The sequence below is a fragment of the Callorhinus ursinus genome, unplaced genomic scaffold (genome assembly GCF_003265705.2).
Source record: "Callorhinus ursinus isolate GAN/ISIS: 27379988/994484 unplaced genomic scaffold, GSC_fseal_2.0 scaffold4, whole genome shotgun sequence".
Lineage (NCBI taxonomy): Eukaryota > Metazoa > Chordata > Mammalia > Carnivora > Otariidae > Callorhinus > Callorhinus ursinus.
The window spans coordinates 74541686-74567518 of NW_027397066.1; the positions used below are offsets into that span (position 1 = coordinate 74541686).

At 35.1% G+C, this 25833-nt stretch overlaps 2 pseudogenes; one reads left to right on the top strand and one right to left on the bottom strand.

Annotated features, from left to right (window-relative positions):
* Window positions 1-841: 841 nt before the first annotated feature.
* LOC112825474 (keratin, type I cytoskeletal 18 pseudogene) lies at window positions 842-2997 on the top strand (annotated as a pseudogene).
* A 20775-nt stretch (window positions 2998-23772) lies between these two features.
* LOC112825415 (large ribosomal subunit protein eL6 pseudogene) lies at window positions 23773-24685 on the bottom strand (annotated as a pseudogene).
* Between the last annotated feature and the right edge of the window lie 1148 nt (window positions 24686-25833).

Sequence of the window (25833 nt, forward strand, 5' to 3'; positions counted from 1 at the left end):
GGATTCCGTTGGAAAGGAGAGAATACAAAGAGCTCCACTGGTCCTTTTTTTAACATGTACAACCGTGAATCTTTTTAAATAATTAATAAGGCTCAATTTCTCTATTAGCATAGGCTAAAATCTGTAACATCCCTCTGCCACATGCAAATCTTAGAGGCTTCTGACAATGAAGTGATTTCTTTCACACTTACATCTAAGAATAATGACAATTGGTAGGGTGGGTTTAGAGGAAGGCTCCTTTATACAGTTTTGCTGAATCCCAGGCTCTTTCAGTCTAGTGGCTTGATTAACATCTAAGATTTGAGTATCCCACTGGATTTTCTGTTTCCATCCAGCAGATGAAAAGAGAGAAAATATGCAGGGAATTTTAGAGTAGGTTTTATGGGCCCCGAAGGTGGCATTCACTTCTGCCCATACTCTATGGGCCAAGTCTTAGTTACCTGACTATACTGATGAACAACAAAGCCCAGGAAGTAAAGATACCGTTTGTTGCATATTTAGCAGCTAGGCTGTAGCTAGTCTCTGCCATGATAATGATGATAATGATGGTTGTTGGTTTGGAATAATCATTGTTATTAATTTCATCCTGAATGTCCACCTAAGATGTTCTGGATTAGAAACATATCAGTCATTAGTCACTGTTGTTGTCCCCTTTTACCCCAGTGTTTACTCCTGCAGCACACAACGAAAGACAACTAGTAAAATCTCCTATGAGAATGACTTCACACCCCATGAGGGGATGAAAGAAAATGGATTTTAGATGCCTCTATACTGTAGAAAAGCTACCTTCTGCACATATCCAAAAAATGAAAGGAAAAAGAAAAACTTCTGTTCCTTCGAGATGGGAAGAAAAGGGTAATGGGTTCTCCAACCTTTTGGAATATAAATCTCTCCAATGGACAGGCAAACCCCATCATCTCCCGCTTATATGACCTAGAGATGTCACCAAGATCCTGAGTCTCAGTCTCTTGAAATGTAAACACATACTTCCTAAGTTATGTAAATACTCTTGAGTTCCTTCACTATCTATACATTGTAAACTGATTTCCCAAGTGTTGCTCATAGCCCAAACCTCAAGGTTCAACACAATGTATTGAGAGTCAGCATACTGCACAAATATTAAAATATTTTCTCAACAGCCTGCAATGATAATGATGTCAAAAAGCTAATATTATTGAGCACTTTTCATGTGATAAAACTATTGCAATGTGTTACTTAGAATTTATAGTATCTTATTAATCACTACAACCCAAGGAGATGACTACCACTTGAATCCCATTTTACAGATGAGAAAACAAAGACACAACAGAGATTTTACTTTGTTTATTGTTGGCCCCCTTAAAGCCAACACAGTATCTTTCAAAAAGAATAGCTCTTGGTAACTATTTTTGAACAAATGATTAAGAACAGATTCTGAGTACACATGTAGCTGATCTATCATAAATAGTTATAGTCTATTCTGTTTTTTCCTCCTGAGGACCACAGTCTATGGAGTAAACCAAGGGAGAAGCAGGTAACTGGTGAGAATGCATTAACTTTGGACAAATTAAGAGCCTTTCATCAGCTCTTTAGTTTGCTTAATCATAAATTATAATTTCAGTTTCTACTGATGCTTACTAAAACAAAAGCATACTCATAATAAAGGGTAAAAAGATGTAAGGGAGGTGGCCCAAGCCTGAATTCTGACATCTTCTCTTCCTCCTGGAACAGTGTGAGCTTGGCCACTCACTTCACCTTCTCCTCCAGCTATTGGTCCCCAAGCTCCATGCAGTTACCCAGACACTGGGTCCAGCTTCTCAGCAGCATGGCCAGAATCTATGCAGGCACTGGGAGTCAGGCTTATGGATCTTGGTGTCCCTTTCTGCCAACTTACAGGCCAGCTGGAAATCCTGGGGCATGACCATGGGGATGGCCAGGGGCCTGGTGGGCATAGGGTACATCCAGGGTGAGAAGGGGACCATGTAAGACCTGGAAGATTGTCTGCCCTCCTATGTAGAGAGGGTAAGGAGCTGGAAGGCCGATAACAAGAGACTGGAGATCAAAATCTGGGAACACCTGGAGAAGAAAGAAACCTGGGTCAGGTACTGGGGACATTACTTCAAGACCATCAAGGAGCTGAGGACTCAGATCTTTACAAATTCTGTGGACAGTGTCTGCATCATTCTACAGACTGGCAATGCCCTTCTTCCTGCTGATGACTTCAGAGTCAAATATAAGACAGAGCTGGTCATGCACCAGTCTGTGAAGAGTGACATCCATGGACCTCACAAGGTTGTTGATGACACCAATTGTCACTTGGCTGCAGCTGGACATGGAGATTGAGATTCTCAGGGAAGAGCTGCTTTTCATAAAGGACCACAAGGAGGAACTAAAAGGTCTACAAAAACAGATTGCTAACTCTGGGTTGACCATGGAGTTGGATGCCCCAAATCTTAGGATCTCAGAAAGATCATGGCAGATAGGCAGGCCCAGTACCACAAGCTCGCTTAGGAGAATCCAGAAGAGCTGGACAAATAATGATCTCTGAAGACTGAGGAGAATGCCACAGTGGCCACTGTGTAGGCCACTGAAATAGGAACAGCTGAAATGATGCTCAGGGAGCTGAAATGTATGGCCCAGTCCTTGGAGACCCACCAGGACTTGATGAGAAATCTGAATGCCAGCTTGGAGAACAACCTGAGGGAGGTGGAGGCCTGCTATGCTATGCAGTTGGAGCAGCTCAAGGGGATCCTGCTGCACCTGGAGTTGGAGCTGTCCCAGATTTGTGCAGAAGGGCAACACCAGACCCAGGTATAGGAGGTTCTGATGAATATCAGGGTCAAGCTGGAGGCTGAGATCACCACCTACCACTACCTGCTGGTAAACAGACAGAACTTCAACCTTGGTGACACCCCGGACAAATGCAACTCCATGCAAACCATCCAAAAGACCACCGCCTACAGAATTGTGGAAGGCAAAGCGTTTGATACCAATAACACAAAAATTTTGAGGCTTTGAGGGGGCAGACGCAGGGTACTCTTTAGAGAGCAGGAGGCCAATAAAAAGTTGAGAAGGAAAAAAAAGATATAGGGGAAAGTTGACTGTGCTAAAGAGTGAACTTTTTCTTCAGAGATAATGTAACGGTAAACTTCAATCTAGTCATTACCCTAAGTGTCATGAATTCTAAAGTAATAAAAATCCTGAATAAATGAGATTTTTTTACCCTGTAATTGAAAGAGAATTATTTTAACTGACCTAGTTTCTTCTTTAACAGACAATTTAAATCCTTTTTTATTCACAGCATTTTATTGAAATACATGTCATTATATTCTGTGTATATGAAATATTGAAATCATTTTCTGAAACTTAACATTTTATTTTTGCTAAATATATCTATAAAATAAAGGAAAATATGAAGATAATAAAACAATCATTATGATCATAGGAATAGGTTATTTGATGAAAAGGAAGCCATCACAGTAGTAAATTTTATTAGTAATCCAAGAAATGAGAATGATTTCTTTTTCATTTTGGTTGTATAGATATGTTCGATATGTTCTCATGACATTTAAAATTTCTATTTAGAGTTAACTTTAAAAATTACTAAAACTCATTTTTTTAAATGATGGACTTAATTCTATAACTGAAAAGGGAACAAATCACTTTACTTGAGAGATGTAATAATGTTTTAGAAACATCACACACAAAAAAGTTGTATTGAAGGATTGTGTATCTTAAAATGTAAATAAGTGATTCTTGTTTTAGTGATAATGATTACACTACTATAATAAATATTTCCCTTTATCTTAAAGGGAATTAGGCAAAATTCAATCTTTTATCTACATAAATTGTACAATCTCATAAATTTTGCCTTACAAATCTTAAAGTTCACTGTTCAAAATACTTTATTATTTTATTAGAACTTCAAAAGGAAAAAAGTAGTATAAAATTAATTTATATGTGGAACATTCAGTGAAGATTTATCTAATTGGTGTATTACAGATTTCAAATCTTTGAAAAGGTACTTATGTCTTTAAGCAAGATAAACTTTGTATCATAGGAATCCTAATTATAAATTTGACATTTCAACTGAGAAATCCCACTGGCTCTTATGAAATAAGATAACAATAAGACAAGAACTACTTTAAAAAACCTTTTCAATAGAGAATGACTTTTAAAAATGTTATGACTCGGAAGAAGTGTACTACACATAGTATTTTTCTTTAAGAAAGACTTCTGGTTTAGTTTGGTCTTTTAGAAACGTAATTGTCAATGGGTGTGTGTTCATTCCATTTCTTTTCTTGAAATTGGCAACTATTTTTTTCTTTCTTGTCTCTCACATCAACTTAAAGGGTGTGCTTAAAATGTTAGAGTCAAGGAGAGCCATGGCACAATAGGTGAAGGACTAGAGAACTTCCCTAAATTGACCCAAATCATATACCCAACACACTCTGTGTATAAATCACAAATACTTACTTAAATCTCATAATTTCACTTACATGGATTGAATTTAACCATAGCCAACCTATGTTAAATCTGTGATATTTATCAAATATAAAAATCCACAAATCACATTAAGAGGGGTAATACAGTTAATTTTCTGTGCTTTGGAAGAGAGTCAATAGTGACTGCCAGGTGTCTTTCTGAGGGTGCAATTCTGGAAGAAGTTAAGAAAGTAAGAACATGTTGGTGGTGGGGGGTGGGAGGGATGGGGTGGCTGGGTGATAGACATTGGGGAGGGTTTGTGTTGTGGGTGAGCGCTGTGAATTGTTTAAGACTGTTGAATCACAGACCTGTACCTCTGAAACAAATAATACATTATATGTAAAAAAAAAAGAAGAAGAAGAAGAAGAAGAAGATAGCAGGAAGGGAAGAATGAAGGGGGGGAAATCAGAGGAGGAGATGAACCATGAGAGACTATGGACTCTGAGAAACAAACTGAGGGTTCTAGAAGGGAGGGGGGTGGGGTGATGTGTTAGCCTGGTGATGGGTATTAAAGAGGGCATGTACTGAATGGAGCACTGGGTGTTATACGCAAACAATGAATCATGGAACACTACATCAAACACTAATGATGTAATGTATGGTGATTAACATAACATAATAAAAAAAAAGTAAGAACATGTTAAATTGAATGTTAAATTTGAATAGAAACTTACATCCATAAGGTATTGTATGGATTATAGCCATTCAGCACCTTTTTACATTAAAGGTTTCTAAGATGGTTTAAAGGCTGATGTGTTAATATTGAAGATATTAGATCATTTATAGTTGGGAATAATTCTATTGTCCCTTTTTCTAAATATTCCAGCTCTCTTCTAATGCAATTAACCTTTTTCATTTTGTTAACAACATTTAGATTGTAAAGGACTTGGCAAATAGATTTTATCTTTCATGCCTATTCTGATAGATTGGTAATGGTTACCAGAAGGACTCTGTAAGAAGGAAGCTTAGGTTGAATATAATCTCAGAAGAGAGAATGATTATTAAGATATATTTGATGTGGGTTCTTGATATTTGCCATCTGTCAGTAGATCTTTGATTTTTGCAAGAGATGTTCATAGGATCTCTATGAATTTCCATTTTCAAATTGGAACATATGATTTTCTCTACCTCTACAAAAATATATATGCACAAAGAATAAGTAGTACTGAGAGATGAATATCAATCTATTTGTTTTGCTCATTCACCAGTTAAGATACCCACTCTTGCACATTCATATGTATATGATTCAAACTTGGGTTTCAGGAAAAGTATAAATTAACTCACCAGCTGAAAGTGCAACCGTTCAATCTGTAGATACAAATAGTCTACTTTTATAAATATTGCTCAGATGACTTCTCCAGTGCCATGGGTGAAAATACTATTTTACTAATTTGTTCAATTCAACATTATTTGCTTAAGATCCAAATCATGCTGCTAATTGGGCCAAAATTTTTCAAATGAAGAAAGACAAAGCTCTTTTCCTCCTACCATAAATTGGGAACACTGCTCAGTGCACCATCCTAAAAGCACATGACAAGGTGACAAGTGGGTAAGGTATTAGGGATGAATGTTAGATGCAAAGCATCACAAGGAAACTCTGTAGCCTCATCACTGAATTTGGAAGATAATAACACCATTAGGAGAAATGCCTACATTGTGGAAAAATCTATCGGACATCGTTACCACCAGTATCATCTACCCAAATAAGTTGCACAACTCTGTGCACAGCCAGCTGAAACAGCCAGACATACACCTAGGAGATGATATCATGCAGATTCATGGTGATCCAGCCACACCACACAGATCTGGAGGTGCTGGGCCCACAGTTGTCAGGAAGTAATATGGATAGGCCATTAAAAGAGCTGTGATGACTTGTTCCCCTGGGCCATGGTCTTCTTGTTTTGCAGCATGCAGTAAACAGTTCTCTCACTAGACCTGTCAGTACTTGGCGGTGAGATTCTTTTCCCTTTGAACTGATTTAGGAGGCTTTTGAAGGCATTAAGAAGACTGTGTGTGTACTCATATTATCATGTGTGTGTGTGTGGCACAACTACGTATTTTTGTCATGTTGCCTTAAAAACATCTAAAGATTTTATTTAAGTGCTTAGTAAGAAGTTGCTAGGTTTTATTTTAGAATTCTGGTGCGATTGGCACACATGAAAGCAGTGACCTATTTTTCATTGCTTTTAAATGACTTGGAGCTTTGTTTACCTGGTGAATTTCCAATTCACTTGTACTTTATCAATTTGTGACTTTGCCAACTGATGAGCTTTAATTTTGTCTTCGCTGAAGCTTTCTTGAGACAGGCTATTATGATAGCATCTCTGTAAGTGCTGCAATATGACAAGCTTCCAAGGCAGTTGTAAAATAATTATAACTGCCACTAAAATGTCTTGGCTGGGATTGATATTAAAATGAACAAAGGGAACTCAAGAATCTGACTGTTCTCACTTGAGCCTGTGGTGCTATTTGGGTAAAGACGTTTTTCTATCCAGATCAATCAGTAAGTAACCCCCTGATTTTTGTTTTTTTTTGGATTGATTAGAAGTATACAAGCCTTTTTGTGCCAAATGAGACTTCCAATAATATTATCCTATCTATAGTATTTTTATTAAAATGATTTTTCATAATTAAAAAATGACAGATTTTGTGTTTGAATGACAATCTTTGCTAGCATAACCACTGACATCTTGGTATCATTATATCTGTTACCAGTACCAAGCCACTTTCATGGGCACAATCTACCCGACTGGCCCTGCTGTAACTTTTTGAGGTCACTTGTACAACTTAAAGTTAGAGACAGGTCTAGTTGATAGAATGTTAAGAGATTTTATTGACCACTTGTTTCCTTAGCAATATCATAGAGGCAGGTCATACCCCCAACACGTGTCTTAACTAGAGGAGGAAACTAAAAAAAATATTATAGAAGGGTACTTTACCTGTACATTTCCCCCAGAAACTATTCTGTCGTCTTTATCCATCATCAAAACAGTTTATATCTACGAATAGTTAAATAGAACTATGAATAAAATAGGTAGATGGGTAAATTACTTATGGATGCCTTTCCTGAAATTTTATTTCCTTCAATGACAGTCGGCGATCTTTGCTATCCCCAGTTAAGTTATGCTTACTACCAACTCCAAATTCCTCTGTTTCATATCTCATATTCCTGTGTTCTGCCAGTGCCTATATTATATGGTATTAGGGGAAACAGAATTCTTTGCTTCAGTCAGCTCCAGACAAAATCTGCAGAGCTGCTCCTTGAGATGAGCAAACATATGGAATTTGAGTAAAGTTATACTTCATCATAAACATTTTTAACTAGTGGAAAAGATAACTTAAAAAGGCCATATGCTTTAGGAAACTAATTTTATTATGGAAGCTTCTCAGTAGGGCATACAAAGAGAAAAAAAAATCTGGCATTTTAAACTTCTCATGAAGCTTAGCACCTTGCATAGTCAACACTATATTCTCATACAGTCTTCTCCTTTAAGTCCTCTTCAGTAGAAATCACGAAAGAGCAGAAACCAAGTGCTGGTCTCATTAGCCAGAGATTGTAGGTTTGCCCTTAGTTGTCCTAGGATGTTTTAGTCATGATGTTGTTTTAAAAGGAATATGTTAAAGTGAAAACAACAGAGTTTTAGGGAGTCAAACGGAGCTAGATTGAAATCCCAGTCCTACAAATTAGTAGCTCTTTGATCTTGGACAATTCATTTGAACTTTTAATTTGAGGTTTTATTTATAAAATAAAGATCACGATACATACTTCTTAGGGTCTTTGTGAAGATAAATTAAAAGTATTTGAAGAGCCTAGCCCAATGCCTGGCACATAGCCAGTACTCAGAAAATAATGGCTATTATTTTTAATATTAGTATGAGACTCAGTATAAAGTCTATGGATAGTAGGGATCTATTATCTAATTTATCTAGTTTTATTCCATATCTTCATCCTGAGATAGCTGACACATTAACCTTGCAGATTGTAAACTCAGAGCTATTCAATTCTATTTAGCTGTTGGGTAATTCCACTATTTCTGCCAGTGAAATCATTTGTATGTCAAAAATCAGTTTTGCTCCTTGACATCAGTCTTGGCAATTTTTTTTGACACTTAAAGCAAAAATAAACAGTGGGACTACATCGAACTAAAAAGCTTCTACACGGCAAAGGGAACCATCAACAAAATGAAAAGGCAAATACAGAGTGGGAAAAAATATTTGCAAGTCATATATCTGATAAAGGGTTGATGTCCAAAATATATAAAGAATTCACACAACTCAATAGCAAAAAATCTCCCAAATAACTCAATTAAAAATTGGCAGAGGAACTGAATAGACATTTTTCCAAAGAAGACATACAAGTGGTCCACAGATACATGGAAAGGTGCTCAACATCACTAATCATCAAGAAAATGCAAACGAAAACCACAACAAAATATCACCTCACTCCTATTAGGATGGTTATCATAATAAAGACAAGAGATAATAAGTGTTGGCAAGTATGGGGAGAAAAGAGAACCCTTGTGCACTGTTGGTAGAAATATAAATTGGTGCAGCAACTATAGAAAAAAGTATGGAACTGCTTTAAAAATTAAAAGATAGAGCTATCATATAATCCAGCAATCCCCCTTTTGGGTATATATGCAAAGAAATGAAATCAGAATCTCAAAGAGATGTCTGCACTCTTATGTTCTTTGTAGCATTATTCACAATAGCCAAAATATGGAAACAACCTACCTGTCTGTCAACAGATGAATGCATAAAGAAGATGTGGCGTATATGTAAAGTGGAATATCATTCAGATATGAGAAAGAAGGAGATCCAGCCATGTGACAACACGGATGGACCTTGAAGGCATTATGCTAAGTGAAATAAGTCAGAGAGTAGACAAATACTGTATAATATCATCTATATGTGGAATCTAAAAAAAGCCAAACTCAGCGGCACGTGGGTGGCTCAGTCAATTGAGGGACCGGCTCTTGGTTTTGGCTCAGGTCATGATCTCATGGATCATGGGATCAAGCTCTGTGTCAGGCTCTGCACTTGGCTGGGAGTCTGCTTGAAGTTCTCTCCCACTACCCTTCCCCATCCTCTCAGATAAATAAATAAATAAATAAATAAATAAATAAATACATCTTTAAAAAAAAAATAGCCAAACTCAGAACCAGAAACTAGAATAGTGGCTACCAAAGTGCAGGGTGTGAGAAAAATGGGGAGATGCTGGTCAAAGAGTACCAATTTTCAGTTGTAAGATGAATAAATTCTGAGGATCTAATTCTAATTACATTACAGTTAGTGATTACAGTTAATGATACTATTATAAACTTGGAAGTTGCTAAGAGAGTAGATCTTAAATGTTCTAACTACAAAAAAGCAATGATAATTATGTGACATAATGGAAGTGTTAGCTAATGGCATGGTGGTAATCATTTTGCAATATATAAATGTATCAAATCAACAAGTACACTCAAACTTATATAATGTATGTCAATTATCTCAATAAGACTAGGGAAAGTTTTTATTCATCCTAAATATATATAAGTAATCCAATTACTTGATATAGAAAAATGTGCCCAAAAATCCTAAATATATAAGTAATCCAATTGTACTTGATATAGAAAAATGTGCCATTAAAAATTTAAATTGTTTTCAAAGTATAAATAGACCCTTTTTAAAATTTTAAGTTTTTATTTTAATTCTAGTTAGTTAACATACAGTGTTATATTATTTTTTAAAGTGTTTTATTTAAATTCAATTAGTTAACATATACTGTATTAGTTTCAGGGGTAGAATTCAGTGGTTCATCAGTTGTGTATAACACCCAGTGCTAATTATATCACAGGCTCTCCTTAATGCCCATCACCCAATTTCCCCATCCTACCACCCACCTCCCCTCCAGCAACCCTCAGTTTGTTTCCTGTAGTTAAGAGTCTCTTATGTTTTGCCTCCCTCTCTGTTTCATCTTATATTAGTTTTAGGTATATGATATAGTGATCCAATAATTCCATACATCACCAGGTTCTCATCAGGAGATGAGAAGTACACTCCTTTATCCCCATCGCCTATTCTCATCCCCATTTCACTTACCCGCAACCCACCTCTCCTCTGGTAACCATCAGTCTGTTCTTTAATTAAGAGTTTGCTTCTTGGTTTGCCTCTCTCTCTCTTTTTTTCCTGTTTGCTCATTTGTTTTGTTTCTTAAATTCCACATATGAGTGAACTCATATGGGATTTGTCTTTCTCTGACTGACTTAAGTTTTGCATAGCATTATACTCTCTAGCTCCATCCATATCATTGCAAATGGTAAGATTTCATTGTTTAAGGCTGTATAATATTCCATAATATACATATATGTGTGTGTGTGTCCCACATCTTCTTTATCCATTAATCTGTTGATAGAAAGGTGGGCTCTTTCCATAATTTGGCTATTGTTGATAATACTGCCATAAATATTGGAATGCATGTATCCCTTTGAATTAGTGTTTTGTATTCTTTGGGTAAATGCCCAGTAATAGAATTGCTGCATCATAGGGTAGTTCCATTTTAACTTTTAGAGGAACCTTGATACTGTTTTCCCACAGTGGCTTCACCAGTTTGCATTTCCATGAACAATGCGTGAACGTTCCTTTTTCTCCACATCCTTGCCAACACCTTTTGTTTCTCATGTTGTTGATTTTAGCCATTTAGACAGGTGTGCGGTGGTATCTCATTGTAGTTTTGATTTGCATTTCCCTGAAGTTAAGTGATGATGAGCATCTTTTCATGTACTTTTTGTCTACCTGGATGTTGTCTTTGTCATGCCTGTTCATGTCTTCTGCCCATTTTTTAATTGGATTATTTGTTTTATGGTTGTTGAGTTTTATAAGTTCTTTATATATTTTGGATACTAACCCTTTATCAGATATAACACTTGCAAATAACTTCTCCCATTCCATAGGTTGCCTTTTAGTTTTGTTGATTGTTTCCTTCACTGTATGAAACTTTTTGTTTTGATGAAGTCCCAGTGGTTTGTTTTTACTTTTGTTTCCCTTGCCTCAGGGGACCTATCTAGAAAAAACGTTGCCATGGCCGATTCCAGAGAAGTTACTATGTGTGCTCTCTTCTAGGATTTTTATGGTTTCAGACCTCACATTTAGCTCTTCAATTTTTAATTTATTTTTATGTATGTTTTAAGGAAGTGAACCAGTTTCATTCTTTTGCATCTAGCTGTCCAGTTTTCCCAGTACCATTTGTTGAAGAAACTGTCTTTTTCCTATTGGACATTCTTTCTTGCTTTGTTGAAGATTAATTGGCCATATAATTGCAGGTTTATTTCTGAGTTTTCTATTCTGTTCCATTGTTCTATGTGTCTGTTTTTGTGTGAGTACCATACTGTTTTGATTACTACAGCTTTGTACTGTAACTTGAAGTCTGGAATTGTGATGCCTCCAGCTTTGTTTTTGTTTTTCAAGGTTGCTTTGACTATTTGGGGTCTTTGTGTTTCCATATAAATTTTAGGATTGTTTGTTCTAGTTCTATGAAAAATGCTATTGGTATTTTGATAACAATTGCATTAAATGTACAGATAGCTTTAGCTAGTATGGATATTTTAACAATATTTGTTCTTCCAATCCATGAGCATGGAATATCTTTCCATTTCTTGTGTCATCTTCAGTTTTGTTCATCAGTGTCTTATAGTTTTCAGAGTACAGGTCTCTCACCCTTTTGGTTAGGTTTATGCCTAGGTATTTTGTTATTTTTAGTGCAATTGTAAATGGGATTGTTTCCTTAATTTCTCTTTCTGCTGCTTTATTATTGGTGTGTAGAAATGCAACTGATTTCTGTATGTTGATTTTGTATCCTGGGACTTTAGTGAGTTCATTTATCAGTTCTAGCAGGTTTTTTGTGAAGTCATTCAGGTTTTCTAGATATAGTATCCTGTCATCTGCAAATAGTGAAAGTTACATCTTCCTTACTGATTTGGATATCTGATTGCTGTGGCTAGGACTTCCAGTACTATGTTGAATGAAAGTGGTGAGAGTGGACATCCTTGTCTTGTTCCTTACCATAGGGGAAGAGCTCTCATTAAGGCTTATATTAGCTGTGGAATTTTCATTTATGGCTTTTATGTCCCTCTAACTCTACTTTGGTGAGGGTTTTTATCAAGAACGGATTTGTCAAATGCTTTACCTGTGTCTATTGAAATGATCATATGATTCTTATCTTTCTCGTTGATGTAGTGTATCATATTAATTGAATTGTGAATATTGAACTACATCTGCAACCCAGGAATAAATCCCACTTGATTGTTATGCATGATTTTTTTTAATGTGTTGTTGGATTCGATTTACTAGTACTTTGTTGAGCATTTTGCATCTATGTTCATCAGAGGTATTGGCCTATCCTTTTTTTTTTGGTGTTTTTATCTGGTTTGGTATAAGGTAATGCTAGCAATAGACAATTATTTTTATAAAAAGAACAAAGTTGAATAATTTGGATAATCTCAGTGAAGATCAGTCACTAGAAGAGTTGAAAGAAAATATACCATAAAAATCTAAAAAATTCTCCCTTGGATTCAGATGCAAATGTCTTAAATTCTAGCTCTACTTTAATAATGTCAAAAACAGATAACAGAAACAGTGTATGCAATATGATATATGCAAGAAAGTATAGGTGCTGTAGTTTGCTCTTTTTTTAATCTAAGTTTGAAATGATATACCTGTGGGCAATTTTTGAAGACATTTATTTGACTTAGTCATATATATGACATGCTTATAGTTCTATATTTATATATACCAGAAGAAATCTTCTTACATCAAATTCTAGAAGTTGTTTTTAAGTAATAAATTAGGAAATATATGAAAAGACATAACTAAATCCTATATATTTAGCTTTGTGGTGTTTTTCACTTATTCTTTATAAAATAAATAATCTATTATTTTTTTCTGTTTTATTGGTATTAGTTGACACACGCTTTGGAAATATATGCTTGCGACTCCTTTTTTTAATGATTAAGCAAATTCAGGTAATTTTAATGTAGTAACACAACCACAAATAGAAAGTTTCACTAGTTATGAGAGGGACAAATTATTATCATCCACAAGAATTCAAAGAAATTAAAAACAATTCTGCAATGTAAGGATATATTGTTAAATGTTAACATTTACATCAGCAAAATAAAAACATTTCATTGAATAATTTCTCATACTACTTTCTCCATTATAACAACCTCAATGTCATTGAGATTAATACCATTTTTTGTTTTTGTCTTTCTGTTTTATGTACTATGAGAGAAATGTTTCATGTTTATGTACTTTGTTTTGTTAGAGCACCTCACAAAACCACTGCCCAATTCCAAGGGATTAATGAATAGCAGAACACAGTCATATTTCTTTATCTTTTTAAATGTCACATAAGTTCAGGAGATGTTTTTGGCATGTTGGAAACTGCAGCCTAGATTACCACTGTTTTAAAATTCCATTCCTAATTCCAAATGATAGAATCTAATACTTCTTACTTCCAAGGAAAGTGTAAATGTGTTACAAGTGTCTTCTCAATCATTACTGAACTCAGAAGCAGGCACTCAATCCATAGATCATTGTTCTACTGGGAGTACATTTTTGTCAGGTGACATTTTTTCTCTTAGGGTATGTGTGTGTCTGCATGTGTGTGTATGAGAGAGAGAGACAGAGAGAGAGAGAGAGAGAGAGACTGCCATCATATCTAACTTAATTTGTTTTACTACAAAAAGGAAATCCATTTATTGGTTATTCCTCCTCTCCCCTCCTTGCTTCTTCTCCACTAAAGCACCTCTTCTTCACTCCCCTCTCTACTACTAATGTTCCAAAGATGGTACCAACCATTGTGATATGTGGTATTTGAATGCTTTCATAGTCAGAAATCATGAGGTGCTTCAGTTTGCTAGGGCTGCCATAACAAAATACCACAGAATGGTTGTTTGACAATAAAAAATTTATTCTCCCACAGTTCTGGGGTTAGATATCCAAGACTAAGGCTTTGGCAAGTTTAGTTTCTTTCAAAGCCACTCTACTTGGCTGGCAGATAACTGTCTTTTCTCTCTGTGTCCTCCTGGAGGACACAGAGAAAAAAGACTTTCCTTTTCGTGTACATATCCCTGGTATCACTTTTTGTGTTAAAATTTCCTCTTATAAGGATACTAGCCACCCTAATGATTTCATTTTAACTTAGCTACCCCAAAATCTCAAAATGTGACAATATTGGAGATAGGGCCTTTGAAGAGGTGACTAAGTTAAAATGCAACATATGAATTTTGAGGGACACAATTCAACCCATAACCTAGAGATTGCAAGCTATATCCCAAAAGAAACTTAGGTGACCTTCTAAAAATAAAAACAAAAATGTATAATAAGAGAGTTTAGCTGTTGCTCTAAGCAACCACATTCCAAACCCTAAATATATGAGAAACTAAAGAATTTAAGGATTCCTCAAAGTATATCATAGTAGACACATGTAGAGTCCTAAGGGGAGTGTCACTATCTTAGCAAGTGTAAATCTACAGCATAGTAAATTGTGTTATACCCCATCTGATAAAAAGGAACATATTGGCAGAAGGTGCTGATGGTTTTTACAGAAGCTAGAGAAAAGCAGCCAAAAGAGTTAAACTCGATGTTAAAATTTCCAGCAGTGTCCTCTCTTGAAGTAAAGTGGAGAGCTCCTCAAACTCTCTACTTACTAGCAAGATATGTTCTCTCTTGTGGGTTTGACTGGATTTATTAGGACTCATTAAAGTCAGTTGGATTGAAATGTTATTTTTTTTATTTCACTTTGATGTCATTTTTGTCAAGTGTAATTTATTCCAAAATTCAGCTATGTGGCTTCTCATATGCTTTAACAATGAGAAGTCCATGGAGAGCCCATATATATATTTTTTCATTCCAGGTTCCAGTTCCAGCAAAAAAAAAAAAAAAGTCCCCAGTTATAAGTGAATAGACTGACTTTCTGGATTGTTTGGCAGGATAACATGAGCTCCTGAACAGTCCTGCCTAAGCAGCCAGCTGATCTCTTGGGAATCTTCACTACTGTGCTTATGATTTTAATTTCAGCATACTTGTTTGATAAATACTATTCAGTGCTAGTCTTCCTATTCTGTGAAAATATTTATATGAGTAAATTCAGAAATTTCCCTAGCTGCTCTTAATTTATTTTTCTTTGAAACCTCTAGTCCAATTTTAATTTTTAGTCAAATAGCACTTTATATAGCATTTCTTGACAAACTGAAAAACTGTATTCAGCTTAGTCAAACTTGTTCTTACTTCAGAACCTTGAACTGCTGCTCACTCTATTCTTAGATCTTTTAATAACTTACTTCTTTACATATTCCAGGTCAAATGTCAACCTCTCAAAGACCTTCCTTGAGTAACCTTGCTAAAATGATTGCTCATTTCCAGCCTCAGTCACCACTGCATAGTAAAATGGCTGGCAATACCTAGGATCAGTGAATATGTCTTTCCTAAACAAAATCAATGAGTCAATGAATCAATCTTGAATCCTGTGGAATATTTGAAGAATGAAAGCAGCAAAACAAATTGTAAATTTCATACTTATCCTTACATTTTCATGTCTTAAGTAAACATTGACTGAAAATTGTAGACAATATCTGACTAAATATTTTCCTATAATACACAAAATTTATGAGTTTATAAAGCCTTTTATTTGAAAACAAGTGATTCTTAAGCTTCCAAGGGATTCACCTGTCAGTGATTTACTTCAGTGAATCTCCCAAGTGTGGTCTCCAAAACCAAAGCATTAGGATTGCTAGAAAATTATTAGAAATGTAAATTTTGGACCCCATCCTAGAAGAACTGATGAAATTCTGGAGGTGGGGTCCAGTTATTTATATCTTAACAGAAGCTTAGATGACTCTTTTGTGAACCACTGGTTTACATAATCAACTCTAAACCTACACTTATGGCTATTTGTTGTTTTCTTCTTAAGATTTTACTTATTTGAGAGAGAGTGAGAGCGAGCGAGCATGAGCATGGGGAGGGGCAAAGGGAGGGGTAGTAGCAGGCTCCCTGCTCATCAGGGAACCAGATATGGGGCTCTATCCCAGGACCCTGGGATCATGACCTGAGCCGAAGATAGATGCTTAACTGACTGAGCCACCCAGGCGCCCCTATAGTTATGGCTATTTGAATTAAAATAGTAGCATTGCCATTTGAATGTATTGGACTTCTTCAATGATTTTAGAACCTACTGATATAATTGTAGAAAATCAGTCTTTTATCACTCTGATTTATAATTCCATTCACATGCTTGGCATCTCAAAATGATCCAAGAACCCTATACCTAATATCTTTGCTAAAAGTCAATGTAGACTTGGAGACTTGGGTTCATTTCCTGAAACATGGATGAAAAGCTAATTCCCATTACATTTCTTTGGTATGGGACAGGATAAAATGAATAAGAAATGACAATAACCCAGTACTATTTATCAACCTTGCTGTCATTCCTTAAATATCATTTTCACAAATACATTATTACGAGCTCTGGTAGAGGACAAAGGGATGATTTGGCAAGCTCCAAAAAGACTCTTAAATGTCGGGCAAAATATTTTGTTCCAGAATCATGAGAGACTTATGCTATGAATACATGTTTGAAATTCAGATAATATATGTCACCATTCTTTTGTGGCATGAAGATAATAGAATTATAAGGGAGAAACTTCATTGTTTTTATACTATGACAAAAATATGGGTCTGTTATGAAAAAGGAAATAAGTAGCATGTATTATTGAAGAAGCAGGAGCCAATGATTGAGTATGCTTCTGGCTTTTATCTCCACCGGTAGTGAACTCACTTATATTCTTGCCCTACAAACAGAACTGCAATTTTGCCCTACAAACAGAAATGAAATTATTACCCAATGTTTGCAAGCTGCCTATGTTGTCAAAATATTTCTTCTCAGTAACATACTATGCTTAAAGAAGACGGTTACACAGAAGCACATCTTTCTGGTTTATTTATATTTTTTAAAGATTTTATTTATTTATTTGAGAGAGAGAAAATGAGCAGAGGAGGGGCAGAGGGAGAGGGAGAAGCCGACTCCCCACTGAGCAGGGAGGCCTGATGCAGGACTCCATCCCAGGACCCTGAGACCCTGACCTGAGCCAAAGCCAGACACTTAACTGACTGAGCCATCCAGGTCCCCACATCTCTCTAGTTTAGACAGAAATCCTTGGCCCCTAAATACATCAGATTATTTTCACCTCTTCATATTTTGACTGTATCCTTATCTTCTAATGAAAATGATGAAGTTAAAAATCAGAATTGCTATGATGAAAATCATTTGGGAATAAAATTGAGGACCATTGTATATAAATATAAAAATAATGACTAATAAGGACTTCATTTAGAATACACATACACACATTTCTAAAATAATAAAATGAATATTCACAGTATGGTAGGGAAACAGGATTTATAACAAAATAGAATTAAAACAAGGTTTTTTTTAAATTTGAGACTATGAACTCATTCTTTTAGACTACTTTGTGTATATCCCAATTCACTTAACTATAGTTATTGAGAATTGCATTTTCCATTTTATCTAAAAAATTCTTATTAAAATATTGATGACATATGATGAAAACTTGTTTAATATGAAGAAAATATATTTTATAATTTTTTATATTTGATATTTCACATTATCAGTTATATGGAAATTTATTTCTTACATATTACTTCTAAATTTTAGGGCATATACATAGAAAGAGGACATACTTTCTTTCCCTGAGCAAATAATTGACATGTAGTCCTATTGATAAGAACATAGATGTAACATGTCTTGACATAATGTCTTTGTGGAAAGTAGACTTTTTTCAAAGTATTAAAATGACCAGCAAAACTTTTGGCCTTCAAAGGACTATCTATTCCAGATATTTAATTAATACCAGAATTTAATACCAGATTTTAATTATTTTTAATTGCTCAAATTGGGAAAATACTGAAGAAAAACTTTTAAATTTGTGATTATTATTTCATGGCCATTATAGATATTTCCACATTCAACTATTAGACTTTTTTTTTCCATAATAATTGATCATAATATAATGTGAGCTAGTATAAAATTATGATTCACTTTTCAATAACTGCTCAAATACATATAACTAATATAAAGTTATTGAGGAGGGATTCATACATGAACTACATACATTGTTTAAAGAGGTAGTTCATATTTTTAATGGCATGGAAGCAAGTAGTAGAGAAGCCTTATTAATTTAAAAACAGAAAAGGTAGATTTTCTTACAAAATAAATATGGAATATACTTATACCTTGGATATAATAATAGAAAAAGTAACATTTGTTTACACTGTGGCAGACTTAGATGACATTAAAGTTTTAATAGGAATTGTGGTTTTCATTTTTTACTTTTTTGGTGATTTTTATTTAAATTACTTCAAAAATTGGGAAATATGAGTCAAAAGGCAATAGGGAAGACATACACAAGCCTACTTATAAGGCATGCTGTGAACACAAGGGAAACTATCCTTACTAGTGTTTTGTAGAAAAGATTCTGTGTATGGAAACAAATATGATCCAGTGTCAAATTATAGAGCAAAAGAGAATACTAAGTTATTTGTATGTTTTTAAACAAAAATATTTTAAGAATAAGTTATAATAGAGCAGGTAGCAGAGAATGGATGTTTCGCTACAAATTATTACATTAGCCAGTGATTTCTATAACTTGATTTAGAATAATATTTCCAATAGTTTCTATTGTACTGATTGTATAAGCAAAAGAACAAAGTGCACAGTTGATCAATATATGTGATTCTAAAAATTTCCATTATTTTAATATCTTCTAAATCATATTCATTCATTTTCATCCACTTTAATATAACTAAATCTTGGTACTTTTATGTTTAAGTCTGTTGATGATATATCGTGATGAAAATGACATAACTATTTTTAACATAAAAGACAAATACCATATGATTTCACTTATATGTGGAATTTAAGAAACAAAACAGATGAACATATGGGAAGGAAAAAAAAAAGAGAGAGAGGGAAGCAAACCATAAGAGACTCTTGGTGATAGAGAACAAACTGAAAGTTGATGGAGGGAGGTGAGTTGGGCTAAATGGGGAATGAGTATTAGGGAGGGCAATTGTTGTGATGAGCACTGGGTGTTGTATGTAAGTGATGAATCACTAAATTCTACTCCTGAAACCAATATTACAATGTATGTTAAATAACTAGAATTTAAATGAAATTTTGAAAAAAAAAGTCTGTTTCAAATTATAGAATTGTTTTATTTTTTTATTTTATTATGCTATGTTAATCACCATACATTACATGATTAGTTTTTGATGTAGTGTTCCAGGTTTCATTGTTTGCATATAACACCCAGTGCTCCATTCAGTACGTGCCCTCTTTAATACCCATCACCGGGCTAACCCATCCCCCTACCCCTCTCCCCTCTAGAACCCTCAGCTTGTTTCTCAGAGTCCATAGTCTCTCATGGTCCGTCTCCCCCTCCAATTTCCCCCCTTAATTTTTCCTTCCTGCTAATTATAAAATTGTTTTAAACATCCAGAGATTTGACATAGTACAAATATCACATATTTGCTATATAATTTAAAATTTTATGATTTTATTTTGTAAAATTAACTGATGTGCTAAATATAAAATTAATAAAAATGTAAATGAAAGTTATCTTAAATGTGTACTTGCAGTGTTTTAAAATCTTGTTATAGAAAACATTTGAAAATAAATACATTTTCATGTATGCTACTTTATAGCTGCTTATCTCTCATAATTTTGAGAATGTCATTTGAAAGTTAAAAAAAATCAAGGTACGGGTGCCTGGGTGGCTCAGATGGTTAGGCATCTGCCTTCGGCTCAGGTCATGATCCCGGGGTCCTGGGATCGAGTCCCGCGTCGGGCTCCCTGCTCGGAAAGGGGCCTGCTTCTTCCTCTCCTTCTGCTGCTCCCTCTGCTTGTGCTCTTTCGCTCTCTCTGTCAAATAAATAAATAAAATCTTAAAAAAAAATCAAGGTACTTGGTCAATATTTTTAGTTTATTTGTTCTCTTAAGCAATTATCCAAAAATTAGGAGTTAAATGGACACTTGCCTATTGTCACCTAAAATTATTTATATTTTCCAGCTGTATTTTTTTCATCATGTATAACTGTTATTTTTCATGTGATTTTTAAAAATCAGTTCCAATTATTCATTGCTCCCAAAATATGAATCTTCAACAGCCAATCCAACTGCCAAATGATGATATAAGTTAATTAATTCAACAAACATTCTAAGCAATTGTCATGTGCCAGACAGTGTTTGAAGCCTTGAGGATATTGCAATGAAATAAAGTCTCTGCAGTCATGAGACTTATTTGTTGTGAGTGTGAGGGGAAGATAGATAAGAAAACTAAACAAATAAGCATAAAATTTGTTAGGAAGTGGTAAATTTTAAGCATATAAAGGAAAAATGGAAAGAGTGACATGAAGTAGAAGAAAGTGCTCTTTTGTAATCAGGGAAGATTTCTTTCAGATGGTAACATTTACACAGAATCCTAGAAAAAGTGATTGAGCCAGCTGTATGGACACATGGGGCAATGATGTTTAAGGCAGAAGAAACAGCAAGTACAAATATCCTGAGGCAGAAACATGAAAATCCTTTTAAAAGAAAATGAATGAGAGATTGTGACTAGAATTAAGTGGCCAAAGCAGAGCTGGTAGAAGGGATGGAGGTGTGGAAGGTGAACTCCAAGAAGTAGATGGTTGGAGAGGCAGCTCATGCCAAGCCTTGCAGGCACTCGTAAGGGTTTTCAATTTTATTCTGGATGATATGGAAAGTAACTAGAGTTATTTCTGTTTCTCATGATATTTCTTCTCTCAAGCCACCACTCTCATTAGTCCCTTACTATCTTGCCTGTGCAGTATTTACATAGCCTGTGGAACAGTTAGATCTTGACTCCAATGTCTTCCCAGTCTCCACTTTCCCCTTCACAACAAAGTAAAACTTCAAAAGGACTTTTTGGGAGATGTTGTTTCCTGATCAAAACTTTATGTATAAAAACAACAGCAGCAGCATTGGCTATCATTTTATACTATTGCATCCATTATCTAATTTAACTAATTTTTTCACATTAACCATATGAAGCAAAAACTATTATATCCACTCTACAAGTGAGGAAATGGTGGCTTAGAGAAGGTAAGAAATTGGCTTACGTGAATATAGCCAAATAGAAGTGGAGACATGATTTTAAGCATATTATTGCCCTTCATCACTGTCCCCACCCTGAATACCAACATCACCTCATGCTTAGCTGACCCAGCCAGAGTCACGGTCTATTTCTGGGGTCCTGGGGATGGAGTGCCTGGCAATGGCATCTGTTCTCCAGACTAACTGAAGTAGCTAGAATGCTACTTTGGATTTATATTATATACTTTATCTGAGTTTCTTCTCCTTACAATGTGGTTTGAACCAATTTGAAGGCCCTTTTTCTTTCTGTTTAACCATTTTTGACAGGGATTTTTCTTAGAACTTTCCAAAGTTTCTCCCATTACTTCAGAAACTTATTATGAAGTGATGTAAAAGAAAATGAAGTTCAAAATATTAAGTTGCTTTTAGATTCCCTTTATCTTGTACATTCCTGCCTGCATTCAAGGAAGGGCCGATTTTTACTTTGTTTTGTTTTCTAATGATCAAATCACTGTGTTTTCTAGGGTAAGAGAAGCTGAACATTGAACACAGTGAAGCAGAGGCAACACCACACCAACCCCACTGTCTGTAGGAATATAAATCCAATGTTACTGGCAACAGTGTTATTGGCTAGAAGTATAAGAGATTTGCTGCTGCCCCAGATCTGTGAGGAGCTCAGTAGAAAGCCAGTCCATTCTTTTGGATCAGTGGTGTTTGAACTCTTAGCTGCTGAATCCTTCCTTCAAATGAAATCTAATGACGAACTAAATTTACAAAATCAAAAATGTTTAATTTTTCGGGGAGCCCTGGGTAAATTGGTGATCCTCAGTATTCCCAGGGCTTCTCTAGGATAGCCTCAGATGTCTGAGGAGCAACTTCTGCATTAGGTACTCTGGGATATAAGCCCAGAGAAGCCTGTTTTCTAGTGATGCTTTTTTACTGTAAATTATTGGCTTCACGTAGATCTGTGCTTTCAGATGATGGCATGGCCGTACTAAAGAACACTATATAAGAAGTAGCCCATTATTAAGCCAGTAAAGATGTTGTTGAAGATGTTTATTGATTTACACTATGAGGATGCTCAGGAGGAATTTCTATAGGCTCTTAGGCTTTTCTGGACAATTTTCTGATTGAGGGTAAGAGGGCAATCTTCATAGAGATAGTGATCTGTGAACCCAGCCATTTTATGATGGATTATTTTATAGGATCATTCCAGAGGAGGGAAATTTATAGATTTGAAAAGATGCATGGTAAGCTCAGGGAACAAGTGATTTGGTGTGTTAGTAGAACTGAATGCATAGAAAACCATTTTAAGAATGATTGCTATATACATGAGTTCTCATTGTACATAGTATAGACATTATTTTGCATGTTATAATAAAAACTTTTGAGGAACAAACTCATAATGGTAGAAAATCTCTGAGAGCAGTGTGAAATATTAATAAATATAGCCCATAATGAGCATACAAATTTGAGAACAAGGTAAGTTTCCCATAGAAATAAACACAATTAGACATAGAAAATCTGATGGATGTGAGTCTTTATATGAGTAGCTTTATTCAGATTAATAGAGAACGACATTTATATATCACTTATGTCAGACACATATTCAAATATATTGCTTTCCCGTGCCACCTTCAAAGAATGTAATTGATCAACTTTATCACCTAGGAAAGAATGCAAAGATAATGAAATAAAAAATGAAATTAAATAAATACTTTCATACTTATGATATATAATATAAATATGATATAAATATAAATATTTATATTATTGAAGTATGGCTAGTGGGATGTAAATTATTTTTCAGGTACTTGAAACCTTAAATGTTCAAATGCCAAGATGCGTTTATCATAAAAGAAAATTTAAAAGTATACTTTTAAATGAAGCGCTTAAAATGTAATCACTGCTATTTTCCAATTACAATTTAAAAGGCAATAATTACAGGATACTTATCACTTCATCCTTCTTGGTGATTAAGAATCACCATATTGAGAACACATCATTATCACAGCAAAATTATGTAGTCTTTCTGAATTTGCTGTTAGTCTGTTAGCTGTCACTTCTGTTTTTGGTATGGTCTTTTCTGACTCATCTCTAATCCTAGTTATTATTTCTTTTTTTTTTTTTTTAATGGATCAGTTATTTAATTACGTTCTTTGTAAGAAATTTAGAACACCAATTTGTGAGGGTAAACTCCATTTGTGAGAGAAAACACAGAGCGGAGGTAGCCCTGAAGCTGAGGAACAGCTTTGATTTTTGGCAGAATTTGCGAGTCCACAGCTTTCTGATCAACCTTGCGCTGCTCTGTAATCTCGTATTTCTCTTTCTCGGTGTCGAAGATCTCACCCTCCTGGTGTCTGGGCTTACGCAGCTTCTTCTTCTTGAAGTAAGCATCAGTGAGATGTTTGGGGATTTTCACACTGCTGATATCAATTTTGGTAGAAGTAGCAATGACGAATTTCTGGTGTGTTCTACGCAGAGGAACTCGATTGAGGGACAGAGGTCCAGTCACAAGTAGCAAGCCACTGCTCAGTTGCTTCAGGAAAACTACCCTCTTGCCTCTGTGGCGCCCAGTGAGGATGATCAAAATGGTCCCGGGGGTGATACTAGCTGGCAGCTTTCTCACGTGCTGACTGAAAGGTTTTTTGCCGTGGCTCAACAGCTTTCGAGGCACATCTTCAGTAGGGTAATACCTAGGCATTTTGCGAAGTTTAACCACTCGGGTACCACCGTTCTTGTCACCACCAACTGGTTTTGTGACAGTAGCAAGAACTTTCTCCTTCTTTTTCTTTTCAACCCTAGACTTAGCTGCCGAATACTTCCTCTTGTACATGGCCTTTCTGGAATACATAGCGGATCGGGAATATCTGCCAATTCCTCTGACAAGTACAGGGTTTCGGCTGCAGTGGGGCTTCCCCTTCTTTGGCGTTTTAGCCTTGGGGTTACCCTTCTTAGCCTTGCCACCGGCATCAGCCTTCTTAGCTTCAGGTTTCTTCTCCTTAGTATCCGGCTTCTCAGCTTTTTCGCCCGCCATCTTGCAAGATGTGAAAGCCCTAGTTATTATTTCTAAGCATCCGTAAATCAGGGTCCTCAAGTTAGCAGATTGAGTGAAGCTCTAAGAAACCGTCCTAAGAAGGATGGAACTTCTTGATAAGGAGACTGTCGATATACTTTAAAATTTTATAATTTGACTTTATTCACAGAATTTGCTTCCTTACCCATGAAATTATATTTTTAATTTCTTTTCTCAATATCAACAAATATCTATATATTTTTAAAAATGGACTGAGCTAAAGAAGTAATTCTCAGAAATGTTGAAAGCAAGGCAAGATAACTCACTAGGTAGTTGTTTGTGGCTATCTTTCTACACTGGAGTTCTTTTCAGTATTTCACATGTAAAGATGAAATATCAGCAGCAAGCAACTCAACAAAAAAATAGCAAAACAATATTTTGCACTATCTATTTCTGTTGATAATTTTGAATGTGATTCTAATGAATATCATGTAACATGCAATTAAAGTTTCCATAAATCTTTAATTTAGGTATTTGGGAATTTTTGCCCAGAATTAAAATATTCTCTAGTCTATATTTTGCATATAATACTAGCAATAACAGTATTTGTTGTTATAAAGAACAACTAGAAATATAACCTTTAGAAATATTCACAGTCTCATGGGATAGGTATTCAATAGAACATCACTTATAGCTTATGAAAAATCAGGAAATATACCCTCACACTTAAAAAATTATCAAAGCTAAACTTTCACATAACTTCATAATATGAAGATGATTGATTTTTTTCATAGCAATGATCAATGTTTTCTCAATGTTTTTCAAACTTAAACATTTTGAATTTTAAGAGAGCATCTCTCAATCTAGTCTTTATGGAGACAGATTAGAACAAATGACATAATTTTTACTTTTTCACAAATGATTTCTGTTCAGAGGAAGAGATCATCATTTAAAAATGTCTTCTTAATTTTCTTTAAGGAAGATATCTGGCTTAACATACTCCTAGGCAGCATTACACATGGACGTCTTTCTTTTTCGGAGCATTTAAGGCTCAGGTACTCAGGTATCCAAATGCCTGTGCCACATTCTAGCTTGGATTTTTGACTGATTTGACTCATTTTGATTTAATTTTCTCATATTTCCTTGTAAAATGTGGACAGTTAAAATGAGTATATACTTGCTG